This window comes from Neovison vison, chromosome 1, assembly GCF_020171115.1.
Source record: "Neovison vison isolate M4711 chromosome 1, ASM_NN_V1, whole genome shotgun sequence".
Lineage (NCBI taxonomy): Eukaryota > Metazoa > Chordata > Mammalia > Carnivora > Mustelidae > Neogale > Neogale vison.
Genome location: NC_058091.1, coordinates 193441037 through 193464204, shown reverse-complemented (window position 1 = coordinate 193464204; position 23168 = coordinate 193441037). Strand labels below are relative to the sequence as shown.

Genomic DNA, 23168 nt, shown 5'->3' with positions numbered 1-23168 from the left:
TTCCCTTTTGATAAATAACTCAGAATAGTGGTTTTAAATGTTGTTAGTAAATGAGCACTTTTTTCCAAACAAAATCTTGCATAGAATCACAATAATTAAAAATATAAACATGGCCATTAGTATAAATTTGTTTTTAAGATAATATTTATAACATTTATTCATCACTTCAATCAATGAGAAAATTGAAAGTGCTTAAATTTTAAAAGTTGAAAACAAAAACAAATTATGACTGCTATTGTACATTAGTCTAACATCTAATGTCTTTTTAAAATTTTGATTGCATAATATAGATAAAATCCTGATTAAAACAGATAAGTAGCTAGATAAAATATATCTAGCTTGATAAAATATTTCAAGCTTGGTAAAATATATCAAGTAGCTTGATAAAATATATCAAGATATTTTAACTAGCCTGAAATAAATGCTTGCAAAAAGCATACAGAAAAATACATGTTTCCAAAAAAAAAGAAAAAAAATATGTGCTTCAAAATTGAAACACTATCAATATTAAAACTGCTGGCACATTTCTAACAAATCTGAAAGATAAGCAGTACCCTAAAGTTATTATAATAAAACAACGTTGATAAGACACTAATTACAAGGCGGGGCTCATATTCATTTATTGTTGATGATGATTATTCCCTGGCATAGATGATCCTAAGCCTTCACTGGAAGCCATTCCACTTATTTACTTAGATGCAATAGTCATCAGAAGTTATAGGAAATTGTCCTTTCTTCTTTGGACTATGCTCAGCAGAGGGCATTGTGTGACAATATATACAATTCTATTGTATATATATACCACATTTTCTTTATCCATTCATCTGTTGCTGGACATCTGGACTTTCCCCATAGTTTGGCTACTGTGGACATTGCTGCTATAAACATTGGAAGTACAAATGGGCCCCTTCAAATAACTATTTTTGTATCCTTTTAATAAATACCTGGTAATGAAATTGGTGGGTCATAGAGTAGCTCTATTTTTAAATTTTCAAGGGATCTCCAAACTGTTTTCCAGAGTAGCTGCATCAGTTTGCATTCTCAGAGTGTAAGAGGATTCCCCTTTCTCTGTATCCTTCCCAACATCTCTTGTTTCCTAAGTTGTTAATTTTAGCCATTCTGACCAGTGAGAGGTGGTATCTCATTGTGCTTTTGATTTGTATTTCTCTGATGCTGAGTGATGGTGAACGTTTTTCATGTGTCTGTTGGCCATTTGTAAGTCTTCTTTGGAGAAATGCCTATTCATGTCTTCTGCTCATTTCTTGACTGGATTTTTGTTTTTTGGATGTTGAGTTTGATAAGTTCTATATATATTTTAGGTATTAGCCCTTTATCTGATGTGTCATTTGTAAATATCTTCTCCCATTCTGTAAGTTGCCTTTTAGTTTGTTGACTGTTTCCTTTGCTGTGCAAAAGCTTTTTATCCTGATAAAGTCGCAATAGTTCATTTTCACTTTTGTTTCCTTTGCCTCTGGAAGTGTCTATCAAGAAGTTGCTGTGATCGAAGTCAAAGAGGTTGTTTCCTGGGTTCTCCTCTAGGATTTTGATGAATTCCTGTATCACATTTAGGTCTTTCATTCATTTTAAATTTATTTTTGTGTATGGTAGAAGAAAGTGGCCCATTCTTTTGCATGTTGCTGTCCAATTTTCTCAACACTATTTGTTGAAGAGACTGTTTTTCCACGGGATATTCTTTCCTGGTTTGTCAAAGATTAGTTGACCATAGAGCTGAGGATCCATTTCTGGGTTCTTTATTATATTCCATTAATCTGTGTGTCTGTTTTTGTGCCAGTACTATACTGTCTTGATGATTGCAGTTTTGTAATACAGCATGAAATTTATAAGTGTGATGCCTCCATCTTTGGTTTTCTTTTTCAACATTACTTTGGCTAATCAGGGTCTTGTCTGGTTCCATACAAATTTTAGAATTGTTTATTCCAGCTCTTTGAAAAATGATGATGATATTTTTTTTCCAATTTATTTATTTTCAGAAAAACAGTATTCATTATTTTTTCACCACACCCAGTGCTCCATGCAAGCCGTGCCCTCTATAATACCCATCACCTGGTACCCCAACTTCCCACCTGCCCCGCCACTTCAAACCCCTCAGATTGTTTTTCAGAGTCCATAGTCTCTCATGATTCACCTCCCCTTCCAATTTCCCCCAACTCCCTTCTTCTCTCTAACTCCCCATGTCCTCCATGCTATTTGTTATGCTATTTTGATAGGGAATGCACTGAATGTGTAGATTGTTTTAGGTAGCATAGAAATTCTAACAATATTTGTTCTTCCAATCCATGGCATGGGACGTTTTTCCATTTCTTTGTGTCTTCTTCAGTTTCTTTCATAAGTGTTCTATAGTTTTTAATAGCTGTTATAATGTCATCTCCTAATTCTGACACCTCTGCCATTTTCATTATTGATTGGTATTTCTCTTGGTTATGAGTCTCATTAATTGCTTCTTGAATGTCTATTTGTCACTGTATACTGGACATTATGAATACTATATTATTATTTACATGTTTTTGCTTTCCTTAGTGAAGCATTTGTTTTGTTCTGACAGTTACCTTGTTTACACATATTCTTTACTTTTCCAAGGTTTTGTTTTGTTTTAAATCTTTGTTAGTTGAAATAGAGTGCAGGCTTTGAGAGCTAGAATTGACTGACCACTAAAGCATGGCCTCTTTGCTACCCATCATATTAAATGAAGTCTCTCCACACTAGCCCAGTGGAATGACAACATCTGTTCTGTACCAGCTGTAGCACTTACTTGGCTCATGACTCCCAAATAGTTTTGTGTCTTTTGGTAGTCATTATTTATGCAGTCTCTTGGCGTGTCATTTGCACATGTTCAGCTGAGTATGCAACCAAAGACCCAAGGTAAGCTGTATACAGATTTCTGAACCTCCTTCTCTACACAGATATCTTTTCTTTGGTACCCTACTTTCAAAATTCTAGCCATGTCAGTAGCCTCCAGTTCTGACCTTTGTCTCCTCAGTTTGATGAGACTGCTTTTGGGTTTCCTCCTCCTGAACTACAGTCAGGAACATGCATCCAGGCAGAAAATCAGAGCAATCATGCAGCTGATCTCATTTGTTTCCTTTTCCTCAGTGACTGCAGTCCCATGACACCTGTTATTCCAGATCTGATCACAGTTCACATATTGTGTCCAGTGCTGCAATTATTTATGGTGGCAGAACAGGTCTAATAGCAGTTATTTTTATAATGACACAAAGTAGAATTATGAAACTATTCTACTACACAGTTGCTGGTAACATAGTAGAGCAAATGTCTCTATATGTGATGTGTGAAAACCACAGTAGTGCAGGGGAAGGAAAGGAATTTTGGAAGATTATCTAACAAAAACTTGTCAAAATTATGCTAATTCATTTTGTAAGTTTTAAATTAGTATTACTGTAAGTTTGTGTTTACAGGCATCAAAATATCCAAAAAATGTAGTAACCTTGCTCTTAAAAATATTACTATGTTCTTGTCTTATTTACAGCACTCAGAATAAAAATGTCGTGCAGGAATTTGAAAAGCAGAAAAAGCTTGAAAAGCTTGAAAAGCTTCAAGTCCTTAAGTTTATATGGGTCTTGTATATACCATAGTTCCAGTGAGGCAGAGGATTGAGTCAAGAAGGTCAGCTGGTAATTCTATAGGCAAATAATCTCAATTCAGATTCTATAAAGGTCCATTAATGACTAACAGTCATTAATGTTAAATATGAGTGTTAAATTCCCTATGCTACTGTATTTCACTTTTGGAAATGGATACCCAACTTATTTTTTTTTTTAAGATTTATTTATTTATTTTACAGAAAGAGGTTGAGAGAGAAAGGGAGTGAGCAAGCATGAGCAGGAGGGTCAGAGGGAGAGGGAGAGAGATTCTCAAGCAGACTCCACACTAAATGCAGAGATGGACATGAGGCTCGATCTCACAACCCTGAGACTGTGACCTAAGTTGAAACCAAGAGTCCAACCCTTAACCAACCACACCACGCAGGCACCCTGCATACAAGACATTCTGCCTAAAAATCCTACCAATGCTCAAAAGAAAGCGAGAGTCTTGCAGGGAAATATGGCAAGTGGGTAACCAGGGCTAGGTGTCTTTTCCTAACCAGTGTAAACAGAAGAGAGCATATGTTACCATAGTACCATATCTTAGAAATGTTCATTTATCTCACTGAAGAGCAAAGTAGCATTTTACCATAAAAAGTCTGGGAGGGGCACCTGGGTGGCTCAGTGGGTTAAGCCTCTGCCTTTGGCTCAGGTCATGATCTCAGGGTCCTGGGATCAAGGCCCACATTGGGCTCTCTGCTCAGCAAGGAGCCTGCTTCCCCTCTCTGTCTCTGCCTGCCTCTCTGCCTACTTGTGGCCTCTCTGTCAAATAAATAAATAAAATCTTTAAAAATAAAGCCTGGGAGGCTGACCATCAAGAAGATTTAAAAGGTGAATTCAACAAAATTCTATACCTTACTGTCAACTTGCAGTCACTGACAATATTTTGACATTTTTAAAAAATTTATGAATGTCTAATAAACACATGTTCAATGACATGTAAACTTAAACTACAGTGAGGGATTTCATAACTGCTAGAATGGTTATAATCAAAAGACATAATAATAAGTATTGGTGAGAATGTAGAAAACCAGAACCTCTGTACATGGTTAATAATAATGGAAAATAGTACAGTCACTTTGGAAAACCTCTTGCAGTTTCTTAAAAAGTTAAACATAAATTTACCATATGATTAAGCAGTTCCATTCTTAGGCACTTACCCAAAATAAATAGAAATATATGTCCACAAAAGAATTTGTATATGAATATTCACAGCAATAGTATCCACAGTGGCCAAATGCCTATAACTGATAAATTTCTTGAAAATTTCTTAAATTTCTTAAAAAACAGTGGTATATCTATACAATGGAACACTATCCTGCAATAAAAAGGAATAAACTGCTGATACATGATTCTGCAACATGGATAAACCTCAGAAACATTATGCTAAGCTAAAGAACTCAGATGCAAGACTAAATAGTATATGACTCCATATATATGAATGGTCCAGAAGGAAAAATCTTTAAAGACATGTGTAGATTAGTGGTCACCTAGAGATGACCAATGGGAATTGATGACGAGTGGGAATGAGGATTCACTGAAAATGGGCACAGTGAATCTATCTGTGTTTATAGACAGATTCTAAGATTAGAATGTGCTGATGGCTCCACAACTTTTTTTAAAATTGACTACAAGTGATCAGATCAAACACTTAAAATGGGTGCATTTTATGATTTGTAATATATAATTCAATAATGTTGTTTAAGAAATAGTCAATAGGGCACCTGGGTGGCTCTGTGGGTTAAAGTCTCTGCCTTCGGCTCATGTCGTGATCCCAGGTTCCTGGGATCAAGTCCCGCATCAGGCTCTCTGCTCAGCAGGGAGCCCGCTTCCCTCTCTCTCTGCCTGCCTCTCTGCCTACTTGTGGTCTGTCTCTCTGTCAAATAAATAAATAAAATCTTAAAAAAATAAAATAAAATAAAAAATAGTCAATAAATCTGAAATTTAAAAAAAGAACCTAAGTGTAACAAATTAAAACTGTATTATAGCACTTAATCATGTGCTTAGAGCAGAACTTTTTTAAGACTAATGTTTTAGTACCTGGGGTTTTTCCCTTATCTTCTGATATCCAGTGGAAAAAAATAATCTGAAAACTTCTCTGAAAGTTGGTGGGGAGGGGAACACTTTTCATTCGAGAAAGTCAGGAAATAATAACTTTTTTTTGTAGTAGAATATTTGTTCTAAATCTCTCATATACAAGCTTTAGGGCCATGGTATATAATAGCAACATGAATGGCAAAACATCTTGTAGAAGCAATCACTGGATTTCTATACTAAAATGAGAATATGATATATATCATATGCATATGATATATATATATACATATATACATATATATATATATGACATATTCCCAAAGAATAAAATAAGAATAAGCATGCTTTGCTAATTTCTATTAAATATTATTGGTCCCTAAAAGACAGAATGAAAGGAAAAGTTTACATTATATGTGGAGTCAATACCTTTCAGATACTGCCAAATTTACATATAAATTCTTTATCAGTTATTCATGTTTGAATGACAACTTAGGAAAGACTCATACTCTCTGAAGGGATTTGCTACTTTTTCTTGTGATCATTGCTTTTCCTCTCCCAAATTCTAAGCTTCAATCCCCACTCACTACATTCTAGAACCTACTTGTTGAATAATGAGACTGGGAGTGTCTAGGATACAGGAAAGGAAATACAAGAAAGGAGTTATAGGAAAAAAGACTAAATATCTATGTGCTGCTCATGTTTGCCACTTCGCCATGTGATGATGTCTTACCCTTACTCTAAAACTACTGTATGATTTGCTCGAATTAGGTATATATCTTCTCTAATGCAGAAATTTTTAAAAGTTAAAATTAACTTAGTCTTATACTAGAAGAGTTCCAATTAAATCTTGAAATCTTGTAAGCAGACATCTGAACTGCTAAAGAAATGTATGGTTCTTAAAAACATTATTCATTCTTATTACACCTCCATCAGAAAGGATGAATACCCAACTTTTATATCAACATGGACGGGACTGGAGGAGATTATGCTGAGTGAAATAAGTCAAGCAAAGAAAGTCAATTATCATATGGTTTTACTTATTTGTGGAGCATAAGGAATAACAAGGAGGACATTAGGAGAAGGAAGGGAAAAGTAAATTGGGGTAAATCGGAGGAGCCAAAGCATGAGAGACTATGGACTCTGAGAAACAAACTGAGGGTTTTGGAAGGGAGGGGGTGGAGGGATGGTTTAGCCTGGTTGTGGGTATTATGGAGGGCATGTAGTACTTGGAGCACTGGGTGTGGTGCATAAACAATGAATCTTGGAACACTGAGAAAATAAGTTCTCACCAAAAAAAAAAAAAAAAAAAAGGCATTATTCATTCTTCCTTCATACAAAACGCACATAGCCTTTGCAGTGGCCTTCAGCATGCATTGTTTAGAATCAATTGTCTAAATGTATTAGTGTTCTCTACCAATTCTCACATGAACAAAAAACCATTATGTGATTTATGACTAGGAGGATTTCATGTCCCATGGGTTAATTTGCCTGAGGATTCTTGGTAGTATTTTCTCATGCTTTCATTGTTTGTCCAATCAGTTATCCCCAAAATGCTACAGCCTATTTCAGTTTCAGGGATCACATAGCTCTGACAATCATGGAAAACATCATCTTGTGCATGATTTTTTATGTAAGTATCAGAGACAAACCATCAGATTCTTTGTGCCATTTAAGATTGCCATCAGAGGGGGACGCCTGGGTGGCGCAGTTGGTTGGACGACTGACTTCGGCTCAGGGCGTGATCCTGGAGTCCCGGGATCGAGTCCCACATCGGGCTCCCAGCTCCATGGGAAGTCTGCTTCGCTCTCTGACCTTCTCCTCGCTCATGCTCTCTCTCACACTCTCTCTCTCTCAAATAAATAAATAAAATCTTTAAAAAAAAAAAAAAAAAAAAAAAGATTGCCATCAGAGGAAAAAATTGGGATAAGGTGAGACTTCGAAAAGAGTAGCATATGAGAAGTCACTGTTAGACATTTATTTACTTATAAAATACCATATTTAAAAAATAATTTACAGTGCTTAGTAGGGATGAATAAAATATAATTAACAATAAGTAATAGTAGATGAGACAAAAATGAAATACATTTACATATAAAAAAGTAAAGGTTGAAACCAGTATAAAAATTAACATCTGTGCTTTCTTTGGCAGCACATATGCTAAAATTGGAATGATACAGAGATTAGCATGGCCCTGGCGCAAAGAGGACATGCAAATTCATGAAGCGTTCCATAATTAATTAATTAATTAATTAATTAAAAAGTAAAAACTAGCACCTCATTATTAGTAAGAGTATACAAAGTTTCTAATACATTAGTAAAGAGCATCATGTGCTGGATAAAGAGGCATTCTCCAGCCTCCAGAAATTAAATCTCAACTTTACTTACCATACCAAGCAGAGTTCTTAGAGGTTTGTGTGTGATTTTCTTAACTGGGGATAAGAAAAACAAATGTCAGCGGTTCATGAGCTGAAAGTACTGTGATAAGTACATAAAAGTAATAACTTTGTACCAGTCAGTAACTGCTGACCACAAAAATGTTTTAGCTTTGGGTGTTACTGAACTTTATCTCACTAAGCAAGATAAAATAGTTGAGTCAACAGGAATTACTCTCTGGTTTCACGAAGCAGATGTTATAAGTAAATAATGCAAAAATACGCCTGCCTGCTTCTAATGTGAGCCTGTGGGGAGAAGGATAAATATGCAGCAGACCCCTGCATCAGATGACAGAAAAGGAATGATAACACAAGAAAAAGACGAATTTGGGTAACAACCTGAATCTGCTGCAGTAAGCACTTTGTTTGAATGACTTGATAACACCCAAAAACTTCCTCTTGGTTTCTCCCTTCCACTACACTAGAAGACCTAGATACTATGAATCAATGATTAAAGATTCACAATCATCATGCCTTCTCCGACAATATCCATCCAAATGAAAGATGTCTACATCACAACATCGACCAGTGGGAACAAGAGCTAGGAATTACTGGGATGGATGGTTGATGAATGCAAATAAACGGGCCTCTGTTTAATGGGCTTGATGTGACATCTTTAGTCTATTCGTCTGTCATGATATGAGGGAGTATTTTTTTAAGATTTTATTTATTTATTGGGACAGAGACAGACACAACAAGAGAGAGGGAACACAAGCAGGGGAAGTCAGAGAGGGAAAAGCAGCTTCCCACAGAGCGGGGAACCTGATGCAGGTCGATCCCAGAACCCTGGGATCATGACCTGAGACAAGCAGACACTTAATGACTGAGCCACCCAGGCGCCCCTATATTAGGGAGATTTTTGATGTACTGATGCATTTCCCTCCCATCCCCTTGTTCCTTAAATAAATTGTTTTCAAAATATGATCTCTAGAACCAAAAACATATGGTAAGACCCACTCAGGGGCCAATGAGGTCATAACTATTTCATAATAATACTCAGACATAATTTGCCTTTTCACTTGGTTGACATGTACACGGATTGTGCAAAAGCAATGATGGTAAAACTACTGACACCTTAACATGAATTAAGGTAGCAGCACCAAATTCTGTATCAGTAATCTAGGAGTCATTCCATATTGTCAAGCACTCATAATTCTATAAAAAAAGAAAAACACTGAATTTCACATAACAGTATTCTTGATGAAGCAGTAAAGTTAATTTAATTAACCTCGACCTTTGCATACATCCCTCTTTAATAGTCTATATGACAAAACAAGAGAGAAAGAAAAAATGTTTCTGCTACCTTCTGAAGCATGTGGCTGTATCTACTAAAAGCCCTTGTCCAACCATTTCAGAGGCAAGCTCGACTAGCTCTCTTTAGTGGCGCGCCATTTATACCTGAAAACACAGTGACAGACTAATTATTCAGACATGTTTTGACAGACATTTTTTTCAAAAATTAATGAAGTGAACCTGTCATTTCAAGGAAAACAACTGACAATATTTGTTGCAATGATATATTTCAAGCTTTCAAGGAAAAATTAGAAGTTTGGAAAATGCAAGTCTGCCACCATGAACTTGACAGTTTCCCAATACTTTAATAATATTCTTATGAGAACACCACTGATGCTAACGAATGTGATAATGAATTTGCCAATTTTTAAAAGATATACATAACTCAGTTAACCAATATTTTCCAAATAGTAATACATGACGTTCCAGAATTATGCATGAGTAAAGGTAATTAAGATGCAACACAAATCAATGTATCTCACATTTATTGCTTTGAAATATTTTTTGCTATAGATCAAAATTCTACATTATAATCAACTTTTAAGAAACCATTCATTGATAAGTTTTTATATAATTCCAAAACAAAATAACCACAATTATCTTATGAGATTATTACAATACTCCTCCCTTTTCTAAGTGCATCTGTATAACACCAAAATGTTTTCACTGTACTTCAAATAGAACGGAACTGTTTGAATGCAGAGATACGAGAAGCCAAACATTAAAGTTTTTTGCAAAAGAATTTAAAGAATGACATTTCTCATTTGTTTTTTAATTTTGGAAAAAGCAATCTATATAAAATGTTTTAAATAAAGTTAAAATGAAGTACTCAGCTTAAAAATTTCTCATGGTCCCGGGGTCCTGGGATCGAGCCCCATGTGGGGCTCTCTGCTCAGTGGGGAACCTGCTTCCTCCTCTCTCTCTCTGCCTGCCTCTCTGCCTACTTGTGATCTCTGTCTGTCAAATAAATAAGATAAATCTTTAAAAAAAAAATTTCTCAGTGTTAAATTCTAATATAATAAAAACAAAATACTGATACAGACAACTCATATAAGCAAAATTTTTTGGAGTTCTAAATGATTATTAAAAGAGTAAAGGCTGTGGCTGGGCTGTGGGCTGAGGCAGCTCCTGTGGGGCTGTGGGGCACAGCCTCGGGCCTGGCTCCCCTTAGGCGCAAAGATGCCCAAGAAAGCTTGTGCTACAAAAAAGGGTAAGAGCCAGAGCAAGGAACCAGAGAGACCACTTCCTCCCTTAGGTCCTGTGGCAGATGATGGTAAAGGATGTGTCACCATAGCCATCCATGACAAATCTGGGTCCAAACAAAACCCTGTAACGGAGGTAATAGCGGAAGCTGTGAGGGAGGCCATCACAGCAGCACCCTCCCTGCCAATTCCCCCTCCTGGTAAGGAGAGCCTAATGCCCAGCTCTGTCAGTGCCCTTCCAAGGTCTGGGAGCTCAGGAAGAGTGACATGGTTTTGGATGAGAAATTGATGTATGGGGTGCCTGGGTGGCTCAGTGGGTTAAAGCCTCTGCCTTCGGCTCAGGTCATGATCCCAGGGTCCTGGGATCAAGCCCCACATCAGGCTCTCTGCTCCTTGGGGAGCCTGCTTCCTCCTCTCTCTCTGCCTGCTTCTCTGCCTACCTGTGATCTCTGTCAAATAAATAAATAAAATATTAAAAAAAAAGAAATTGATGTATAAATCTAAAAACACTGGAGAATTGTAAACATTTGTATTATGGTAGAATAGAAGAGACAATCTTCGGTTAGACCAGAAATCCAGAAATAACCAGGAGAAAGCTGCAGCCCACCTCTGGTTGCCCTGGGGACACAGCTATGATGGCTGTTGCTGAACCCTGCTGTCTCGGATAGAACTAGATCCTGACACCATCTTTTCCTTTTGGTCCAGAAGGATAAATCTCCTATAAAAAAGTGGTGAAGCTACCAGTATCCACAAGTGCAGCAGAGATCTTGGAGAAATTAAAGCAGCAAGTCAAAAATAGATAGATAGAGAAATAAATAAATAAATAAATAAATAAATAAAATAAAAGCAACTTATGAGAAGTACATCCTTGAGAAGCTTGTTAATTGCTATTCATAATGAGACTGTTAAGTAGGAAGATATATTTCAGTGCACTGAAGAACATGAAAAAAAATATCTAAGAACAGGACTCAAAAAATAATTAGGAATTTTAAAAGCCACCATATATTTAATGTAGGTTCTAACATCTGAACAGTTTGGAACATGTTAGTGCGATTTCATCGCATTACGCGTTACAAAGTAACAGAGTTGGAAAAGATCTTCAGGATGACTTCATTCAGCCCTTTTCATCCTAGGATGGGGCTTTTCCCATTCAGAAGCTGAGAGACTTGTTTGGGATCACACCGTGCAAGATGGCAGCTAGCACCCTGGTTCCTTGACTCCTCATTGGACACAGTTTATCCTGATTGTAAGTGAAGAGATTTTCACAGAACTTCTAGGGTTTTGAGGATTGCCTTCTCTAGAGTTTACAAGTGACAGAAGAAAACCTGTAGTACTGCTTTGTGGCCTGTCTTTATATTTTTAAAAGGCTTATCTAAATACAAAAATGCTTTTTTTGTCTTTTTAAAACTCTATGGAACATTTTGTGAAAAAGTAAATAAAAATAATCAGGACTCGTAATTTAATGTTAATTTTTGTCCTGATTGGATGGTGCAGTCTTCAAATCTGGTAGTTCTTACGAATCTCCAAAGATCCTTAAAAAAAGAGAGCCTGGAAGCTACTTTCAATATTTGTAAAAGCCTATCAGAAACCATATCTACATTAAAGCTTCAAAAGCTATACTAGCTTGTTTTTAAATATCCAATGCAAATTACAGTGATTTGGTCAGGTAAATAATTTAAATTCATTACCTTTGCTGATCAGAACCAAAGCAGTTGTGTCCTTTTGTCTAAGTACCTGAGAAAATATATTGGTAGACAAAATGTTTAAAAATACAAAAATCCCCAAGGAGGACCAATAATAAAAATTATTGATGGTGGAAAAAAAGAAAAAAGAAAGAGTATAAAGTATTAAAAAAAAGAAAGAGTATAAAGAATCTGGGTGGCTCAGTCAGTTAAGTGTCTGCCTTTGGCTCGGGCCATGAGCCCAAGCCAGGCTGGGATCAAGCTCCCTGCTCAGCAGGAAGTGTACTTCTCTCTCTCTCTCCCTCTTCCTGCTGTTCCTCCTGCTTGTGGTCTCTTTCTCTGTCAAATAAATAATTTTTTTAAAAAAGTATAAAGGGTTCCTGTTTGAGAATAATTGCTCTAATTAAATTTTATCCCTTTTATATTTTACCCGGATGTTCCTCTCATTTACCAACATGACCATCTCTGTCCTTGTGATAAATAACCCCTCTTTTATACCCCCCAAATGAGTTCCCCAGATCTATGATACAGACACTTAGATGACAGGCCCACAGGTGCTCAGACCTGGGATAATCCCCATTAGTAGTAATAGTAACAACAGCAGTGACAGTACTTTGTTTTTCTTTTCTCTCTTTTTTTTCTTTTTAACTAAGTAACTACTAGGTCCTATTCTAGTTATTTTATTTCTCATTTCATTTAATCTTCACAATTCCTAGATTCTTGTATTACTTAGTTCTAAGTAAACGAAAATAACAAGAGCTCATTTGAATTGTAGGGAGCACTTCTTTTACATTTAACAACAACACAACAAAAAATCCAAAGGAATGAGTTCAGGGTTGATTCAGCAGCTTAAAGATGTTACCCAGAACATTCTTCTGATCATTGATTTGAATGATCATTGATTGATCATTGATCTGAAATTCTTCTGTTCTTCCATCCCAGTCTGTTGGTTTACTTCTTCATACTTGCTTCTAATGGTCACAACATGTCTCCTGCATTTTTATGCATCACATCCTCATAAGACAAGCTCCAAAATACAAATAATTGGGACGGAAATAAGATTCTCTTAACGTGACACTTCTCAGTTACTAGGAAAATCTTTCATAGAACTGCCATAGATTTGGCTGACTTCTTTGATATCTTTGGTTATATTTAACCTACCACTAACTTAACTGGAGAAAAAGGGGGACTGGTTATCTAACCCCATGCTAGCAATAGAAACATGCATCATCCTCAGGCTGGGCACTTTGCCATTGAACAAGATTCTAGATTCTCTTAGGTAGGAAATGGCTGGTGTGTGTGTGTGTGTGTGTGTGTGTATGTGTGTGTAGATAGATGATTAGATAGATAGATAGATAAAAACTGATTCATGTTTCATATATAAAGTTTCTGGATCGGAAAACAGATCATTATACACAGAGTACTTTAGCCCTGGTTCCCCAAACTCTAATCTTCACTGGGCAACAACGGTAAAAGCCTGCTGTCTCCCTGGGGTACTGGGTTTGTACCATATAGCAGGAACCCTGAATTTATGAGATTCTGAAGTTGTATAGGATAGTTGATGGATCTGTATCTCCTTCCCTTAGAGAGAGGGGGTGGAGAGAGAGAAAAAGAGAGAGAGAAGACTTTAAGCAGGAATATAAATAAATCTTTTCCTGAGAAGGCAGAGAAAAGTTCTCACCTCCCAAAGCAGGAAGAGCAAATGGCCTCAGGGGAAATAAGTCTCTAAATATTTTTTGGAACAAAACACCATCTCAAGCTTTCAAAGCATGTTTGCTAGTAATCATCCTTTAATAAAGTTTTCCAGCGATTTTTGTTTAGAAAGCCCAGACCATACACAAATGTGAAAAAAAAAAAAATTATGGAGAGCTGCTCCCCAAAACAGGACACTAACATTACTCCACTTTAAAGGTAAACAGAGCTCAGTGATGGCAAGAAACTAGCCTAGATGTCTTTGAGACAAAACCCCTTATTTTTTCGTGGACAGCTATGCTACTTTGGGTAACAAGTGGCAAGGGAAGGGGATACGGGATAAATAAATGGATTCTGGCATCCTAAACTACAGTTCCAGAATATTTGGAAATATAGTTTATTTATTATTTGCTATATTTAGTTCTGTTTCAGACTCTGCTTGGAACGAAATCATGATTTCTGACATTAAGTACAAGTGAAAATTTATTCCCAATAGGAACCAACCAAATACAAGTGGACTTTGAAAAACATCTGTTTTAAAGCTATGACTATTTATAGCTGGAAACCTTTCCTTCCTTAAATAGACTTGAGAGAATATTTTTGATTATGAAATCATATACCCCATGTACCAGATATAAGTGAAAAGGGACTTTTTGTTGAAAAAATTGTCATAACATATAAAATATATACACATACAACATCATTTTTCTGCCTTTAAATATGACTGCTTGTGAACATTTAATACAGGAACTCCCACAGATGTCGGTGGTCATGAAATAAAAGATTGCAATTCTTTTTTTCTCTTTTTCTTAAAAAGAATCCTTGGGCAGTACAAAATAATATGATATCAAATAGGATGCCACAAACTGAGATACTTTTCAATCCTTCACAGCTTCTGGGAAATAGTGCCCTTTGCAATTCAGTCTGTATTCCATGGACACTGTTTCCATGAAGTCAGAGGGAGTGTTGCTGTTTAACTTCATGTCAAATATTATATGAAAGCATTTCTCTAAGATTACTGTGCAGAAAAGTTTATCATTTACAAAAGTTCCCTATGCTTTGTATTTAATTTGTAAGTATGACAAAGTGTAAATAAATAAATAAATAAACTATGAATACAGAAAAAGGAAAAAGAAGAAGGCAAATGAAATACCGCAAAGTTCATGCAACTCTTTTACCTATTAAAAAAAAAAAAAAGTCAGAATGAATCAGGCAAGCGTCATTTTTCTGTTAAGCTGGTTAAAAGAAACTATCTTGCCTATATATATATATATATATATATATATTTAGAAGTCCTCTTTTAGATGATTCTTTTAATTTTCATCTTCATTTTGGAGACAATTGTGGCCATCAACAGATGAATATTTAGATCATTTACACAGAAGAAAATTTCCCATTTATGAATTTTAAATAAAATTTCCCTTCGATTGTGCCACTTTGGCATGCCAAGTGTATTTATGATCACTTACTAGTCTATGATATAAGCCACAGAGTAAATTTATTCAGACTCACCTAAAAACTTAGTTTATTTGAAGATTTTATGGCCAGAAAATTTCTGCATAAATGCATATGGAAGCTACAGAATACTGATAATTTTCTTCCTGATTTTCCTGGTACTGTTTGCCTCAGTTGGCAAAGTAACACATTTAAAAACTAATCAGTCCCCAATATGTTTACAGTTCCTGGTATAGAGAAATTGAAATAGAGTTTGCAGAATAAAGGTTTAAAAATTCAGAGACTTTTACAAGTATGGAGAATATGCAGAGAAAAACAAAAAACTTTAAAAACAAGAAAACACAAAGAAATAAAAGTACAAATAATTAGAATTTTGAGTAAAAGTCTTTGGACACTTAAGGTGTCACGTGACTGGAGATGCAGCTGGGTGGTTCAGTCAGTTAACCATCGGACTCTTGATTTCGGCTCGGTTCCTGATCTCAGGGCTTGGAGACAGAGCCCTGCATGGGGCCAAAGCTCAGTACAGAGTCTGCTTGTCCCTCTCCCTCTGCGCCCCCAACCCTAGCTTACATTCTGTCTCTAAAATAAGTAAGTAAATAAATCTTAAAAACAATATTATGCCTCCATTAGAAAGGATGAATATCCAACTTTTGTAGCAACATGGACGGGACTGGAAGAGATTATGCTGAGTGAAATAAGTCAAGCAGAGAGAGTCAATTATCATATGGTTTCACTTAATTGTGGAGCATAACCAATAGCATGGAGGACAAGGGGCGTTAGAGAGGAGAAGGGAATTTGGGTAAATTGGAAGGGGAGGTGAACCATGAGAGACTATGGACTCTGAAAAACAGTCTGAGGGGTTTGAAGTGGCGGGGGGTGGGAGGTTGGGGTACCAGGTTGTGGGTATTATAGAGGGCACGGCTTGCATGGAGCACTGGGTGTGGTGAAAAAATAATGAATACTGTTTTTCTGAAAATAAATAAATTGGAAAAAAAAAACAAAAACAATAAAAGATGTCAATTCAAGTTGAAGATCGGTCATGGCTGAAAAGTCAGTCAACATCAGACTCTCTTTGGAATCACTGCACCTTCTGCACGCTACTCAGGAACACATCAACCTGCTCCATTGCTCACCTAATTTTCAAATTCAGGCTGCCTTACAAAACAAAAATTCAACAAATTTGCTTTCCCTTCATGTAACATGCTACAGAATGAATTTTTTTCGTACAATGTTTTCACTATCATAGATTAAATTTTAATTTGCTGACACAGATCACAAGAACACATACACATGCACTATATATTAGAAAATTGAATATAAATATCAATTAACCAATTAGCTATAAATCTTAAATATATGGAATACAAAAAAATTTATTAGAAAAGCTTATACCTATTTCCATGATTTTAAGATGCTGTATAAGGTACACCATAAATTTATTAAAAGATTTTTTAAGTAAAGTGAAACATCAAATTCCTAATTTGCAAGTTTTTTTCAATTTTTGACGTATTAATAGCAAGAATGTCTTAAGTTTAAGAATTTTAAAAACAGGGGCACCTGGGTGGCTCAGTGGGTAAAGCCTCTCCCTTGGGCTCAGGTCATGATCGCAGGGTCCTAGGATAGAGCCTCACATCAGGCTCTCTGCTCAGCAGGAAGCCTGCTTCCTCCTCTCTCTCTGCCTACCTCTCCACCTACTTGTGATCTCTGTCTGTCAAATAAATAAATAAAATCTTAAAAAAAAATTTTAAAAACAAGTAGGATTGCCAGACTAAGCAAATAAAAATACAGAACACTTAGGTAAATGTGAATTTCAGATAAACAATGGATAACTTTTTAGTATAATTATGTTCCAAATGCTGTATGGGACAGACTTATACTCAAACAAAAATTATATGCTACTTATCTTAAATACAAACTTAACTGGGCAATCTGTATTTTATCAGACAACTCTAGTGATAAGATGAAATACCTGAAAATTTTCTCTATGACCATTCAACATGGATAGAATTCTCTACTCATATAATCATAAAACCCTTCCCACAGGCCATCTTGTATAAGATATAATTCTACTTTTATGTTTCATTTGTCCTACCTTTTGTACTTTCTTCACTTTTTTCAACTGCTTTTTAAATGAGGCCCTTATTCAAGTATCAGTTTTGAGGGCAGTTCCTTCTGCCTTCACATGTTTCTAAAATGCAAATGACTCTAAAAAGTATTGGTATAAATCAGTATAAAGTTAATATAATGTGGGGCACCTGGGTGGCTCAGTCCTTAAGCATCTGCCTTCAGTTCAGGTCATGATCCCAGGGTCCTGAGATCCAGCCCTTCATCGGGCTCCCTGCTTGGTGTTCCCTCTCTCTCCCTCTCCCACTCCCCCTGCTTGTGTTCCCTCTCTCACTGTCTCTCTCTCTCGGTCAAAAAAATAAATCAATAACCTTTTTAAAAAAATTAATATGATGTAAAGTTCACATTGGATGATGTACGACTTTTTCTAGCCTATTAATATTTTGTGGTACCAGTAATAGCATCTGAAAGACATACAAAAATACTGAAAAATGTTCTATTATTTTTCTATTTCTGCCTAATAAATCCTCACAATCTTGGTGGCATAAAACACAAATTTCCCCTAACAGATTCATAGTAGTAATAATAGTAGCAGCAGCAGTAGTAGTAATAGTAGTAGTACTAGTTGCAGTAGTAGTCTGACACAGATCTTGGATCTCCATGAGCTAAGATTAAAGTGTCTACAGAGCTGCGATCCTTTCCACATGCTCCAGACGAGAATCCGTTTCCTGGATTTTCCCAGTTTCTAGAGGCTGCACGCATTTCTTGCCTTGAAGTCTCCCCACTCTCACTTCAAAATCAGCAACGCATCTCTCTGAACTTCTTTAATATTCACATGTCTCTCTGACCATACCCAGGAAAAAAATCTCTGCTTTTAAGGACCCATGCTATTAGACTGAGGGCACTCAGATAATTTAGGACAATCTCTCAATCTCCAAATCTGTGCATGTCCGGACTTCCATTCAGCCACGTGAGCTAATATATGTACAGGTTCTAGGAATCAGGATATGGTCATTTGGGGGGGGGGGCTGTTACTCTGTTTACTGTTAGCAGCTAAATTGCAGCAAACCACCGAGGAAGATTTAACCATGTCAGGATCTGTTCTTTACCTTGGCTCAGTTTGGCCCCTTATGTAGTCCTTATCCCATCAAACTTCTTTGTTTTTTTAAAATCCTTATTTATGGTACAATTTATTAATTTATTAAAAATTTGCCTTTTAAAAAAACTTGTCAGTGTTTGTTAAAATTAGTACTATTGGGGTGCCTGGGTGACTCAGTTAGTGAAGCAACTGCCTTCAGTTCGGGTCATGATCTCAGGGACCTGGCATCAAGCCCTGCAATGGGCTCCCTGCTCAGTGGGGAGTCTGCTAACCCCCCCCCCACCCCTCTTCCCTGCTCATGATCTTTCTCTGTCTCTCACAACTCTCTCTTGCTCTCTCTCAAGTAAATAAATAATTTTTTTTTTTTTAAAATAGCATTGTTTTCCTTCTGTTTGGGCTCTGTTTACAAAGTTGCAGAATTTGATGGGTCTGCCCCCAATTCTATCTTTCATGTAAGCCTTCTTTGTAGTGTACAATTTGGCAGAAATAAGGTTTTCCAGGAATACATATGCCACATTATAAAATATGTGTATTTTGCTTTACTTTTTATTCTTTCCATGAAAGATAACTAGAACATTCTTTCTTGCCTTATCATATCTTAATTGGAGGGCAATGAATCCCAAACATATCTCCATACTCACTTACAAGCATAAGTTTACAATCTTCAATGATATACTTGGTATTTTCACTTTCTTCATTATTATGACAAATTTACTAAAACGTAGATTTTGTTTTTGTTTTTGTTTTTTAATTTGACAGAGAGAGAGAACACAAGTAGGCAAAGAGGCAGGCAGAGAGAGACGGAGAAGCAGGCTCCCCGCCGAGCAGAGAGCCTGATACCCCTCTCTGTCTCAAAACCCTGAGACCATGACCTGAGCCAAAGGCAGAGGCTTAACTCACTGAGCCACCCAGGGACCCCTGAAACTACGTTTTTAATTTTCTTTCTTGACCAACCAGCTTCCCTTCCAATCACCCCTTTATGTTCCAACACTTAAATTTTACAGTCAACTATTACTTGTGCCAACTGTGCCCTTCTTACCTAGACTTAGTCACCAAATACGTTGATATTCCTGCCTTTGAAATTCTTTCATGATAAATTCTAGCCTCTAATCCGTTGCTCCTGAATTCTATTTAAAGTTATAGATTGGCATCCAAACAATTACCCAGTCACATCTTAATCTACCTATCCACCATCATCACCACCAACATACCATCATAATCAACCTTGCCAACAGCAATATTTATTGCATGCCTATAATATGCACTGTGCCATGCACAACTGAGAATTATAAAGTATGAAATATGGTTCTGGCCCATAAGGGTTTACTTAATCAGCAGAGATTTCATGTCCATTAACATATAAGTTGGAGAATAATGTAATAATGTATTACAAATAATGTAATAATGTAAAATAAGGACTAGGTGAAGAACACAAACAGAAAATGCTATAAAAGCTTAAAAGAAAGATCTATATGGAAGCCTTCATATACCTGGAGATTTTAATTACTACTCTCTTAAAGGAAAGAGCCCATTTCTCTAGCCAGATCAGCCTCTTCATTTTCATTGAATCATGAATGTTCACACACTTCTAAATGCTATTTCATTTCAGTTGGCAAAGGACTCCTAAGCTTCACATTCTTACCAAATTTTAATATTTAATTTCAATTTAACTTAGATTTTCTAAACCATCAGACAAAACTTAATTACTTCTACACAGTTTTGCTGAAAGAAGTATATACTGCCACTAAGTGAAACTAGAGATTCTCTTCTGCATTAAGCAGCTTGTCTTTTCATGCTCATGGTTACCTGAGAGAAAAGAATAATATGCCTTTCCTTTGATTTATGCATTTTGCACAAAATTAAAATATTTCACTAAAGAACTAAATTAAAATAGTAACCATTGCTGCTAATTTTTTTTTTTAGGCTACAACTTAATAAATTGACCACATAAATGAGAGTCTTTGAGTCCAAAAACCTAAGCATAACTATCAATGTATCCAACACAGGACATACCTTAAGGATATCTTTAAATACAATGGGCAATGCATACATATATATGATATATTATCTATGATATATATGTCAGATTAAACTGGTCTTGATCTTAAATTATAAAATCCTTTACAGAAGATTTTAGGACAGATAGCTAATAAATAAATCCTCAATTTTTTTAGATGGTCCCTTTTATGTTGATAATTTTAGAAGTAATGCTTTATTAAAAAACAGATTTTCACATTTTTTTAGGTTGCAGAGTACAAACAAATGGGGAATTTATTCAATTATGAAAACAAAAAAGGTGAAAAATTCAGAGGTTTTAATTTTACCATTCCCAGGTTTTAAAAGCTGTATGTGGTATGTGCTATGGTGAGTGCTGTGAAATGTGTAAACCTGGCGATTCACAGACCTGTACCCCTGGGGATAAAAACACCTTATATGTTTATTAAAAAAATTTAAAAATCAATGAAAAAAAAAGCTGTATGTGTTATATTCCAGAGGTCTTAAACTGTGTATTTTATTAAGACAGAAGTTGAAACATTGCCAAGCATGACCTTTAAATTTCAGTTCCTCCTTACACTAAAAAAATATGTTCTAAGTCTTCCGTTTCCTTTTCCATCAGTCTCAACTTAAGCATCTAATAGTCCTGTTATGATCACCGTGTTCTTAGAATTTGGACTTTTCCCTAAACAGAAGTAAAATGAGGCTCCTGCAAAGCAAGATAGCTATTTGGCATGCTTGCCAATATTCTTGTAGAAGAAGTAAGTGGCAGGATATCTAAGACTTTGAGATTTAAATCCAGAAATAAAAAATTCTTGACATTTCATAAAATTGAAAAGGCTGATCATGGTTTCATAAAACTCACTGATTTTATTATAGTATTCTCAGCTTTTCCAAAGTTTCACTACTAAGTTTAACTGTAATGGTTCTTTGTGGACTGAGTAAAGATATTGTGATTCTACTGTCTGCATCCTGCTCAAACTTTCTTAAAATTCTACTTTCTTTACCAATGTTAGTTCACAAAGTTGTTTTAAGTCAAAATCTTCAAAGTAATTCCATCCACATTTTTTTAATCTTGAACTTTCTTACAAATCACCTTTGTGAACTTATTACACACAACAGAGCTACATTTATAGATAGAGAAGTATAACTTATTCTGAATGCAACTCTTTAGTGATGCTTTGAAATTGGCACTTCCTTTTTCCCTATTTTGGCTTTCAAACAACCTGGTGGGAGTCAGGAGAAACACGGATATAGTACTGAGTTTCTGCTTGGCAACCCTACAAATGACTCCTACACTAATTTGCCATGCCCTTCAGGCTACAGCTATGGAGTTGTAATAATGTCAGCTAGAGGCAAATCAGCCTAGCCCTCTAATGCTTGACTAGCTTAACTCACTGGCCTAAGTTTTTCCTAGGGTCTCCCCTGAATTAAATCCATCTTACTCAGAGAATATATATATTCAGCATCTCCTACTGTAGGTTAAATGGGAACTGTTCCCTGGGAAAGAATGTGAGTAATTTGGCTGAGAAATGTGCTGGATTGTGTGAAACTGTGTTGGCCACTGTGCCCCATTTCCCCCCTTCTGTGTTCTCCTTCTATCACAGGAGCTGGAAGCCTGGGAACTACAACTACATTTTCAAGAATTCCTGCCAGTATGCTCCTAGGTTAGATTCTGCCAATGAGAGGAACTGATATAATTCTGGAAGATAGAGGAAAAGCAAAAACAATTATGCTCATGGCTGTGGATTGCATTTTCCAAGGCGTTAGCATCAAGAATTTTCCAGCAGCTTCCCGGCATCATCCAAAGAAATCACCTGATTTAGGGCAGGGGACAGTGAAATCAGTGGCATTGATTTTTTATGATCTGAACATTTCATGATTTCCTAAATGATACGGTTGGCCTCCCTAATTTCTTCTTTCCCAAACCTCCTAATGGTTTTTTAAATCCCTTCTAATGATATTTAAATCCATTTGTTGTGTGAAATAGCTGGAGTTCTTTTCCAGTCTCCTCACTGAACACCAAAAGATGAGAGCCTCTATAAGAAAAGGGACTCAGAATCCATCTCTTTCTAAAGCACTTTGGGGGTCCTGACTGAGGGAAGAAACCAAGGTTCCCAAATAGGAACTCACCAAGAGGAAAGGTGAGAATAGGCTGGTGATGTGGAATCAGCTTCAGGGTTGTCCATACAGAGTTTATTTGGAAATGTGTAAGTAAGGCTAAAAACCACATGTTGCACGCAGCCAGGGAAAATGACACTCTTTGGAATTATTAGCTGGGCATGCAAATGACAACTAAAAGTTGTAACTTTGAAAACATGTAAGATACCATCTCTGCTTGTGTAGACATTAAGCTCAGCAAGAGCCACTGTAGCATTAAAGACAGAGGCACCATATCTCATCTCCATCCCTCACAGAGACAGAAAAGTTATCTGCAACTAGATCCTCCCAGTCTTCCAACAGATCTACAAACAAACCTACATCTGCAACCTTTTCTTCTTTTTCATAACAACAGAGGAACTCTGTGTGAACCAGTTCAAGACTAGGATCTGCTTTCTTTGTGATCTACAGCTTTTAGTTACCCTGTATCTTCAGTT

General features: G+C 36.2%; 1 long non-coding RNA gene and 1 other non-coding gene across 2 annotated transcripts in view; one reads left to right on the top strand and one right to left on the bottom strand.

Moving 5' to 3' along the window:
• LOC122917275 overlaps positions 1-23168 on the bottom strand; it is a 177945-nt gene that overhangs the window by 115788 nt on the left and 38989 nt on the right. The window contains exons 3-4 of the long non-coding RNA XR_006386372.1: positions 9393-9487; positions 8043-8086 (exon numbers count right to left, since the gene is read on the bottom strand). This is a non-coding gene — a long non-coding RNA (uncharacterized LOC122917275). The remainder of the gene's footprint in view (positions 1-8042; positions 8087-9392; positions 9488-23168) is intronic.
• On the top strand, positions 7791-7894 carry LOC122897948. The gene has a single exon (XR_006382745.1). It is a non-coding gene; the product is annotated as a U6 spliceosomal RNA (small nuclear RNA).